The sequence below is a fragment of the Neodiprion lecontei genome, chromosome 7 (genome assembly GCF_021901455.1).
Source record: "Neodiprion lecontei isolate iyNeoLeco1 chromosome 7, iyNeoLeco1.1, whole genome shotgun sequence".
Classification (NCBI taxonomy): Eukaryota; Metazoa; Arthropoda; class Insecta; order Hymenoptera; family Diprionidae; genus Neodiprion; species Neodiprion lecontei.
In genome coordinates this window covers 8,373,542-8,385,722 of record NC_060266.1, presented here as the reverse complement: position 1 = coordinate 8,385,722, position 12,181 = coordinate 8,373,542, and the positions used below count along the sequence as shown (strand labels likewise).

General features: G+C 34.2%; 1 protein-coding gene and 1 long non-coding RNA gene across 2 annotated transcripts in view; one reads left to right on the top strand and one right to left on the bottom strand.

Moving 5' to 3' along the window:
* Window positions 1-6,011, bottom strand: part of LOC107217222 (peroxidase) — a 114,425-nt gene extending 108,414 nt beyond the window's left edge. Inside the window, exon 1 of the mRNA XM_046746103.1 lies at window positions 5,815-6,011. The gene's annotated coding sequence lies outside the window, so the exon portion shown is untranslated. The remainder of the gene's footprint in view (window positions 1-5,814) is intronic.
* A 4,355-nt stretch (window positions 6,012-10,366) lies between these two features.
* LOC124295600 lies at window positions 10,367-11,138 on the top strand. Its single transcript, XR_006905495.1, has 3 exons — window positions 10,367-10,619; window positions 10,772-10,920; window positions 11,012-11,138. It is a non-coding gene; the product is annotated as an uncharacterized LOC124295600 (long non-coding RNA).
* Window positions 11,139-12,181: the final 1,043 nt, after the last annotated feature.

Below are 12,181 nucleotides of genomic sequence, written 5' to 3'. Positions count from 1 at the left end.
ACGTGATTTTTGCCAGGAGGGGTGGAACTCGCCGGTTTAGGCAATACGATATTTTAATGCTATCTACGGCTGTAGCTTTCGTTACAGCGTTGAAAGGGAATTTTGAAAAACACTTCACGTATTGAGAGTCCTAGTTATATCGTGATTTCGAAAAAAGGCACACCCAAGTAATACACCGGATGTAACAGTGGCGACTTTTTTAAATTTATTGAACACTTCAAACGTCTCAAACAAACCAAAAACCATATTTAAACGTACCAAAAATTTACTGAAAATTACCATATATTCTGTTTTCTCGCGCAAAAAGATTTAGAATTAGACACAGAATTTTAATATCAGTAAGCTACACGTCTGCCAATATTTTCTTTATATGCAGGGTGCCATAATTGACCACATGGACGCAACCGGTAACTTGAGCAAATGACTTATTAGAGTTATCTTCCAACATGTTTATAACTACCTGCACAGCGAATACTAGCTTTGGGCGTCTACCTCAAGTTTTTTCAGTGGAGAAACAATGTGAGTAGTGCAATATAGGGTGGGAGCCCATTATCCGAAAGTCTACGTCATCAAACATCTAGTTACTTCATAATACTTTATTTGGAAGGATATATGTATATATCCTATTCTTTAGTATACTAAAGAATATTGAGCCATTGGTCGGCCAAAGCATATCCTGCCGGGATATCCTTAATTAAGGTAATTTACCTAGCGTAAACAGGTATTTCACCTATGTTACGACCCATCCGGCTGAAATTTAAACAGAAATATCAGGTATTTGAAACTATTTTGATTTGCCTTGCTTCACCCTGGCGGAAGTGCTCGGCTGACCACCCTAAAAAGGTGTATTTTCAGTATCGCACCTGCGTCATCGAACATCCGGTTTTTTTTTTCTTTTTTATTGTAAGGTTCTAGCCGTCTACTATACAAATTCTTTGGTCCGCCTAAGTAAAAACTGGCACACATACATGCGTGGCAGACCAGATTTACAGGACTATTTGCCTTATCAAGAATTTCAATTGAAATACTGTTCATCATGCAATATCAAAATGTAATATAAATGCAATATAGTCATGCAATCCAAGTAATAAAAGAACATCATGTGTTGTGTGAAATTTATTGTTTACCATAATAACAAGTTAGCGTGAAATAATAATAGGTACGAGAAAATGTACATTACAGTATTAAAATTAAAATAACAGTATTATAAAATATGCAATGTGTGATAAACAAGGAGAAACGAGAAAATACAGTATTGTGCAATTATCATTTAAAACTAATATGCCTTACTTATTCGTTGGTATCGGAATTGTAAATATCTACAGAACATTTTGAATCTTCATCTTCGTCTAATTCAGCTTCACTTCATTCCTTACCATCTATAATTACATTACCAACACGTAACGGTGTTGGCATTCCTTTACACCACAATAGTGTAAGTTAATTATTTTTTAAACACCAACCATAATCTGATGGAGAAAGATGAACGGATCGCGGATTGGTAGCATTTTGCCACATCTTATTGACAAGAATGGTTCGTAACATTTTTTGTTCCAAGGATCGCCAGCAAGAAGGGATGAGACTTGAATTCAAGTTTTTCAAATTGTGTATAAAATTTTTGTCTTTAGTTGTGAAAGCATGAAATCACTGGAACATTTGGTCTGCCACGCATGTACGCCATTTTTACTTAGGCAGACCAAAATATTTTTATAGTAGACGTTTACAACCTTACAATAAAAAAGAAAAGAAAAACGGATGTTCGATGACATAGGTGAGATACTGAAAGTACACCCCTTTAGGGTAATCAGCCGAGCACTTCCGCCAAAGTGTAGCAAGAAAGACCAAAATAGTTTCCAATATCTGATATATCTGTATAAATTCCATCCGGATGTTTCGTAACGTAGGTGACGTAGGTACTTTCATTAAGGATATCTCGCCAGGATATTCTGAGGCCGGCAACGGTTCGATATTCTTTAGTATATATCCTTCGAGATAAAGTGTTAATTAACCGGACGTTTGATGACGTAGACTTTCGGTCAGTGGAAACCCATCTTAATAGATCGAAAGGCAGATTTGAGCACATAATACATAGTATCCTGCCTCTTTCAAAACTTGGAGGGTGGTAATTCAAAAGTACAGCCATGTGTAACCTTGATCTTCGGCCTCGTCAATTCGTATTATTGTTAACCACAGTACCTATCCGGGAAAAACGTTCTTATATGATCAGATAAATTTACATGAAATTATATCTGAAAGACGTGCGATCAAATTATAAAAAATTATATCCTCGGTAATAAGCATCCTTTTACAAAGACAGCATCTATTATCAGAGCGAGATTAAGTTATCATGTACAATTTTTCAGTCAGTTCCAGATACACGCGTATCTCGACCTGCACACGCTGATCGACGAGCACAAACTTCCACGTTCAGTCAAGTAATTCAAATATCGGCTAAAATTTGGCATTCTATAGGGAGTGCCTCCATTAAGTTCACATGGATTGGAAATTTTTGTATAACTCAACGCATGCTATATGTTTTGCGAATCATTGTGTCAACAACATTCATGGTTTGATATGTTCTTCGATTTATAACTATTGTTTGGAAAATTTATGGAATATACAATGCTCTATTTTATGTAACCTGTTGTCACATAAAAATGATGGGTAACGGCATAACGGGCTATATGGAAATAATAAAATCGATGTCGAAACTGGATAGAGTGACGAGAATTTCATGTCAATACAGTTTTCATCCGAATTTTCCATTAAACATACCTTTTCGGACCAAAAATATAAAAATCAATTCTTCTTATCAAGTATACATAGCTTCTTTGCAAGAATAAAGAAATCAACACGTATCATAATAAATTAGTGACACGATAAAAAATTCGAAGTTGACTATACTTAACAGGCATTTTGCAAATAATATTTTTAGCAAAGAATTGAATTGTATCATTATTGTTTTATGTAAGCATCATTACCTGACATAGAGCGTCTTGGCACAAGTTTAGACGTTTTCTCTAAACCAATGGTTATTGATGCTTGAAACACATATGCACATGTAGAAGTGATTTTTGTCTGCAGAATAAGAGAAAATAAAAAGGTATCCTTTGAACTTACGCTAGGTACGGAAAATACTGAAGTGTATTGCTAGTAAAAATTTTCTTACCGTACCATGCTTTCACGCGCACAATAACTTGAGAATAAGTATAGTCCAATTGTGACAGATGTCATAACGATAAACAAACCAGATTACCAAAAAATCCCATGATGAAACTCATTGATGGAGCAGTGTACAGAAAATTTACGCGGATTAGATTAAGGGGATTGTGACGTTTTTGAAAATTTTGAAACTCAGAATTTCAATCCTGCCCTATGTGTTCGCTCCTTAAGTGACCCTCCTTCATTTTGGGCGTACCGCCCTACAACATGCTTTATTTTTTATCTCCTAAAAAGGTTCCAACTAACTCCAACCTTTACATTCGTCCCTGATTCTTTACGTTTCGTGTTGATTTCTTCTTTTTGTAAAGAAGAATGTAAGGCAACGAGGATTGATTTTAATAATTTCTTCACATCAGAATTATTTGCTCAATATTCATTTAGATATTTTTCGTCGATGAAAATTCGCCCCATGTTGATTGAGGGATGAAAATTTTGGCGATGTCGCTGGATCTTTTTTTTTTTTTTTTTAATTCAAAACGAACCATTAGAATCAAAAATAATATATTTTGGGAATTTTCGATTTCGTATAATATTTCCTGACAGTTTAGGACAGTAGTGCGGAGTATTTTGTACAAAAAATTTGGACGCAATCAAATACTTAACGTTGCAGCAATTTTTTTCTTCGACCGCGTTGTCTTCGAAAACAAAATATTCAAAAAGTCGACTACTTCTGATTTTCTGAAATTTTAAATTATTTGTCAATCAAAATAAATGAGTGCAAAACCAAATAATTGCTTTTTCACATACTTTAATGTTGCAAAAAATAAAAAAAAAAATTTAGTCGAAGCCGAGAGTCGAAAATCCGAACCCTTTAAACTTGAGCGTGAATCATCCATATAGTGTACATAGCAAGCATCACCTTATTTTAATAATTGGTATTTGCTTCTATTGAAGTGCCTTGTTTCAAATATTTGAAAAATGTTTGCGAAGTTTGACACATTGAGACAGTATTTTTGATTCCTAGAATTGTAAATATTGGATGTGATAATATATCATTTACATTGTCATTCTATAAATGTGCCTTTTCTAATCCACATTGTATTTCAGTTAGCAAAGAATTTCAGTTCGGAAATAAATGGTTGGAATCAAATTGTTCTGAAAACATTTTTTCCGTGCACCGAAAATATGTATTTCAAAAGTCTTCCCAAAGGAAGTTGTTGCTGCAAATGTTTATGAAGCAAATTAATGAAAAATTAAGTTCTTTGATTCGTGACTCTGATCATTTTTTTTTCTTTCTGCTACCGACAATGCTAATCGAATGAATAGGTTTCATTTTACAGCAAAGATGTTTGATCCAAACTCGTAACATGAAACTCCACGTATCTGTCATTTATTAATCAACGCTCTGATCTTAGAACTAGAGTAATTTTCGAAACAGATACTCGAAACTAATGTAAGTGGTGCACTGACCGATTGGACCAAAAATATATTTTCAATATCCGTAATGGAAATGTATGTAAACATAATGTGACTTAGGATAATTTTTATGGAACACCACTTGCCACTTAAAATTTGCTATAGATTAGTTTAAACTGTGAAACCATCATGTTTAAAGGATAGATTTGAAGATACAATTGGTTCAAAAAATTGTGAAAGTTTATATGTTCAAAATAATATCCTTCATAAGCAGCGAATTTAGTGAAATCTTGTTTTCACGTTTTGAGCCAACAACTTCAAGCTGTAATTGCATAGCTTATAATAACCGTATCGGAACTTGTAAGTGCGATTTTTAAAACTGAGATTGTGTACATTTTAATGGTGTATCAACTTCTATTGATACAGCAAAATCTTCAAGTGCTAGCTACGAATAACGTAACAATGATTGTACTGCGAAAATGCGAAATTTATCAATCTTTAAACATCTATAAATGCTGAACAAATGATCTTTTTGAGTTCCGATTTTAGAAGGTTGTAGGTGAAAGTTGAATCTTTGTAAACACATTTTGGTTAATTCTTTCTTAAATCAAAAATTCACTTCATTAATTATTTCCAGCTTTAATCGCTTCTCAAAATCAAATATCTCGTGTAATAATAAAAGAAATTCTCGTAAAGTTACATTAAATTTTCATCCAGCTCATCAGATTTTTGAAAATAAGCGTATTGAAAACAGCTAGTATAATCACGTTTCACGTGAAGACGAAGCGTCTCATGTCCATAGATGCGGCAGTAATTATAAACCGTCAACTAATATCGTTTAAGTATCATAACCATAGTAGAAATAGCAATTTATTCTGATTTTTATGTTGCAGGAATAAATTATTGCTATGATTCAACTATCACACAATGAAGAAACCGCTAGTATTGTGTCTTGTATAAAATTTTACAAATTTATCTCTCAAATGTTCAAACCCAAGAAATTTCGGATTATTTCAAATAATACCCTGTCTACTAGCCTGCAGTTGTCTCAACTGCTATAGAATTTTAAATTACGTTGATTCTAATAATTTTAATTGACCACTTTTGCACAAGAGCCAGTGGTAAATGTGTCTATAGTTAATTCACATCTCACGATAAGAGCAATGACATTCGTTCTATGCATAAAAACTGTATAATTCACTTATGTTGAGTAGAAAAATTTATAAAGTTACTCACAAAACACGCTATTTTGATTTCACGAAGTAATCTTTTGCGTTATTTGAAGAGAAGTACCCAATTTTCTTTCTTGTCGTCGATATTTGTCACTGTCAGTAGGGCGAAAATTATAATAATGCGTATTATGAGTCGATTGGGTGCGTTGCACTGCGTGTCCGACAGAAGACTGGTTCCGTTGCGTAAGATTGTAAGGCTGCGAGGAGAAATATGAGTAGCCTTTTTTACTGCGACCGATCGAGGATACCTTACATGTTCCACGGGTGTATGATGTCATAAAATCGATATTGTCGAAAAGAGAAGAGAAATAATGGACGAATAACCATAAATTCTAGTATATTAAGACCAAGTAACATAATTTTTTTTTTCAATTCAATCCATTCCCTATTATGCATTAACTGATTAATCGTGTTCAATTTCCAAACTGTTCAGCTCATGATCAAGACATGGGCAGTACGCTTGACATCGTGTTCGAAATCGCGAGCTGTGCTTGAATTATTCAGCAAATTCCTTGAGAAACTTATTGATGAAAAATATATCCGTCCTTTCACATGTACTCAACTGTCGGTTTGTCTGGTGTATTCTGAATTCACTTGAACAATACGCCGTCGTTGACGACGTCGAATACGACGTTACAGTCTTTTAATTCCCAAACAAGATTCGATATTGAATTAAAATTTGCGTTTTTGTTTCACAAAATCGCGAACTCATTGGAACTGAAAGTTTGTAAATAAAATATACTCAGTTTTTTTAAATTATTTTATTTGATCATAAAAGAAAATAGTGCTCTATTAACGAGAGAAAATATACATTAAAAAACGGATTTTAGGGAAAGACTAATAATATGAAGGATTAGGGATTACGGAAAGACTAATAATATTTCTCGTAACTATTAATAGATAAGGTTAGCGTATCGTTCAAAAAAATCTATAACTTTTCTTTAATTAGCAATAAAAATATTCTTGAATCAAGAATACGTGTAATTCTTGACCCAAGAATAATTATACTTGATTCAAGAATAATTTCGCAGTAAATACACGTTTATTTTTCGTACACTATCATTATTAATCCAAATTTGAAATAGCACATAGACTCTTCCTTATCACCATACGCGCACATACTTTTTTAATGACTTGATTACACAATAGTCTAGAAATTTGGAAAAAAGCTTGGCCTTTTATTACAAGCGCTTTTAATGAGATGGTGAGTTTTTCTTCAATTTTATACTGAATGATGCCAGTTTTCTTATGGTGGTACTGCGCCAAATTAATTTTCTATCCAAAAATTCCTCAACTCTGCCAGGAAAAGAATTTTCTTCAAAGGGCCGTTTAATTTTCAAAATTTGGCGCGCAAATTAGAATTCAAAAAAAAAATTCAACAATTAAATCTCAGGGAACACGTTTGCATAAAAAAACCAGAAGTACTACAACTTTCAGGTTAGCCTGCGTTCAAACGGTCCATGCGCTATCTATTCATTATCGATTTTAGAGATTTTTTTGAAGCATGCTACATCTGGTTTCAAACGAACCTATTGTGTGAACTGTTTGCACTATTGTATATTGTTTTTCATAATATGAATATACAAGAAACTGATTTATCTTGACATATAAACCATTATACAACCTAGTAAAGGCGTTTTCGGAACGTCTATTATTTTCTAGTGATGACGTGTATAGGCAACCAACTTGTTCTAGTTTGTAGTAAGACTGTTTTTTTTTTTTTTTTGGAGAAAAATTTGCAATTTTATCAAATATGATTCATTCACATTATTTTTAGGACCAGAGTACCTGTGTCCATACAGTTGTAGCTTTTTTTGAACCGTTGCCGTACCAGTGAGAGCGTAAAAGTATTTTACACTGTATGAACAAGCATTTCGACACACACACAGGCGCTATTTTAACATTAACATACTACCTTAAACTAATTTGCCTGCATATCTTATGACGAACGCCTTTCGCAGCATGAACAACATTTAGTAAATCTCAATTTCCCGATTCAAAAGAATATGCATTGTGACGCGATACTGGACCCCAATCGTAAACACTCTTTGCTAAATGCAAAAGTAAATGAATATTGAGTGTCATTAACACTTTTAACGGTTAATCGGTCACTCCATTTCAAAAATTCGAATATTGTCCTTTTATAGAATATTAGCTGCCCCCGTCGCGGCTTCGCCCGCATCCAAATTTAATGACCTGACCTACAACCGCGCCTAACCTAACCACCGGCATACAACTATATAAAATATGCTCTCAACTGAATAATCAATCTTATCCGTAAAATTTTCACTTGTAAAGATTGGGTCAAGGTTAGACTTTTTTGATTTTCTATCTGAATACGATTATTTGTATTATAATTATATAAACTGAGATTACTCTTAATTAGGCTATGACAGAATCTTTCTCCATTTGTATCGTCATATTCACAATTTCAACTGACATGGTGAGCATTAAAATATCCCAAAAAACCGAATATTTATCTTTTTGAACATCACTGAAAATTTGATTCCATTGATTTTCCAATAAACTGAGACCAGGAGATCGATAACAAAGAATTAGATCGAAGGGAGGATTTACATTAGTAATAGATATACCTGGTAATTTGACAGTGGAATCAGGACTATTCAGGTCATTCATTATTTTAAAGGCTAAGTTGTTTCGCAGTAATACCAAAATGCTCCGCATCCTTAGTCGTGGTCTTGGCGGTATGTTTTAGAGCCAGCAATATTGAAGTTTCTCTCTTCGTCATTTGCGTCGGATAACCATGGCTTAACACACATAAATGCATCAATTTCATCGAGATTTTGCTCAAGTTCATTTTTCTTATTTGCAACACTTCTAGCACTCCGAAACAGAATTTTTAGATTTTCATTTATAACTTGCTGGTTGTCATTCATTGTAAGGTAGTTAATATTTAGATTATTTTGAGTTTTTTACTATAATTTGGTTTATTTAATTTTTAGGTTTGTGAGAAACTTAAATCAGAATCACTAAACTGTTGGTCAATTTTTTTTTTTAATTCTTGAAAGTCTTCTTTTAACATTGTTATTTGTAATACAATTGTTTGGTGGAGTAATCACTGACACAAGGTCGTCTAAGTTATTTGTACATTTATTTGCCAGTTCAATGACGTTTGCGTGGTTGTAGGATTCAGCTGGAAAATTTTGGAAAACTTTCAAAATTAACTATTGGCGTCGTTAATGCTTCGTTGAAAGCCTGTTTTGCAGGGAGCAGAACATCACACATGTCGAATTTTTTGTCTTTTTCAGTCGTATCATCATCTGGTTTGCATTTTTTTGCTTCAGGTTTTTTGAGTGATGATTTTAAATCTGTTTTATTTGGTTTGGTAAAAGCTGTATTTGCTTTTGAATTTGTTATCAGACTTTGTACTTTCCGTCGACGACATTTTTAGTCTTTTTGCACCGGTAAAAACTATAGATGTTGTAGGATCAATGTCCATATTTTCATTTGCTTTTCCATAGTTGTCAGTATTTATTTAGGCAGTATTTGTACTTTCCATGTTTGGAAAAGATTCCTGCGATTAAAGGACATTTGTAGGCGCGTGTTCAATAGCACTTAGATATACTTTGGCGGTGTGCCCGTTTTGTTTAGAAATAAACCAACGCGTGTATATCCGTGCTGAATTAAATCCAATTGGTGGTATTATCGTAATGTATTTGGTGGGATTCTGGTAAGAAGTGTTTTCTTCTTCTTTTTTGATGTGAACTTGTCTGTTCGTCAGACTTGGGCACAGAAGCCAGGCTGATAACCCCTGATTTATTGGATATGTCAGCTTAACTACAGAGCAGGGCAAGAGCCGTGGCTATCCGTCAGGCTGCAGCTTGCCAGGTGTTGTTCCCGAACACGGGTTTCCTAGTGCCGTCTACCGACCGGGGTGGCTACAAGCCGTCTGCTAATTTTATTCGATATAGAACCTAGATTTTAATAACTTCAAATCGAAGCAGATGCGTTGAGTCTTCTAACAATTTAACAAATCACAAGTTAAATCATACAAAATGAAAATTAACAAAAAAATTGAATAAAATAAAAATTACAGAATTTATCGGTTCTACTCCTGCTCTAAATTCAATGGCAAAAGTGTTTTCGTTCGAAATTCGTGAATTTGAAAGCGTTATGTTCCGCATCAGTATAGAGACCGTGCGCAAAATTCACAGCAGCGCCAAAACGATTCTATTTGTTCCAACCGACGAGCATTTTCCCCTGTCTACGTCAATGACTCAGCCAATCATAAACTTCCGGGGTTACGCCATGGCACGAAATTAACCAATCGTTTTGAATCGTTCTGTCGCATAAGGACAGTTAATAATGGTTTAATCGGTATTTCTGAGACTATCGTAATAACCGATAGCGCAACAACTAACCTTCACTTTTATTACACCGGGAGAAGGCATTTTTTCGATAAACATATTTGTTCTTTCGACAAAATGATGACAAATAACCGCCAGACCATTTGTCAAAGTTAACGAAAGTCCTGTCGATAGGGACAATTTTGGCCACTCGCAGCGCTACTCGTACTCACGCTCAGTCCCTATTCGCTGTGAGCCGCCGCTTGGAGGGGAGCTGCGAAACGATCGCAGCGCGCGGGGTGGCGAGTAGTGAGTTGAGCCAGCGTGTGTTGTGATAGCATTTTGTATGAGAAACAATAGACGGTATGTGGAATTACACTTGTTGTGTTGTTAACTGCAAAAATAACGGTAAAACTAGTGATTGTATATTTTACAAGTTTCCAACTGCATCACATAAAATAGTTCAAAGGCAAAAATGGATTGCTGCTGTGAAAAGAAAAAAGTAAGTAACATAACTTTACTTTCGATGCCTTAGTTTTCTATATTTTTAAAATCAAGCCAACTATATCAATACGTGAACTGTTATGCTATCTGCATGAAACACTATATAAATACATAAGTATTATTGTTTTTTACTGTCCTGATGGTTCAAAGTGGAGTCCAAAAACTCATCATGTAATATGTAATGCTCATTTCATTGGCAAGAAAAAATCAGATGATCCTGCGAGTCCAAGCTACGCGCCAACTCTATTCCCTCCAGTTTATCATGCAAAGCAAGTAAATGAAAGAGCTGTTTTGAGCAGGTAAATATATGAGAAATAAAAAAATAATTATAAAATTGAATAATATATACATCGATATTTATATAGTAACCTATGTATCTATTAATTATAGGTACAATCGACTCATGAACCGAAGAAAGACTCTTCACAAGCGTAACATCGGAGTGAATTGTGATACTGGAAATCAAGTTAATAACGACCCCAACAATGTTGTCAATAATAGTGGACGTGAACCTATGGATATAAGCAGTGCTGAAGTAATTTTAAAAAGTGATCAAGAGTGTCAAGTAGATTTTGTAAGTTCTGCTGGTATCGAACAAACAAAAGCTTTCACTTGTAACAGATATATTTACATGACTAACTACTGCGATGCTGAAGTTCAAACTGAAATACCGGAAATTGCCACTCTCAAAACTATTGTGAATAGGAAAAAAATGAAAGATGAAGAGGTACAATGCGGCACATCGTTAACAGATAGAGTAGATAAGTCGGTTGGTTTTAACGAGGCTGTAGTTGAACAAAATAGGAAACAGCGTAGTTTCTGTGGTTTTCCATCTATTAAGACCGATGAAGATTTATTAGATATTGCTGGAGTGAACTTCCAGAACTTTAATTTTTTATTATCTAAAACTGAAAACCCATCGGAAAGATCTACAATAACAAGAGAACAGAGGCTTTTAATTTTTTTAGTGAAAATAAAAACTGGACTGACATTTTCAGCCATAGCAATTTTCTTTGGTTTACATCGGTCAACTATCTCCAAGATATTCTTTTCAACTTTACAATATTTGAATTCGTCAACTGCAAATTTAGTGTTTTGGCCAAGTAGAGCTGCTGTACAGAAAACTATGCCGGAATGTTTTAAACCTCAGTACTCTAATACTCGGGTTATCATAGACTGCACTGAATTCAAGATAGATGTTCCGTCAAGTGTTGACGACCGTATTTACTGTTACTTTCATTATAAGAAAGGTTTTACAGCAAAAGTACTGATTGGAATCACACCATCTGGGTTCATCTGTTTCAAATCGAAAGTTGCTGGTGGTAGAAAAGGTGATTCCCAATTAACTATTGAATCGAATTTGGTAGATTCATTGGAAGATGGTGATGTGGTTTTAGCAGATAAAGGTTTTCCTGAAATCAGATCTATCATTGATGCAAGTGGTAAACGAGTATTACTTATTATGCCACCATTTTTGGAAAAAAAATCAGAATTTTCGAAAGAAGAAACAGATCTGACTTACAACATCGCAAGAGTTCGAATTCATGTAGAAAGAATTAT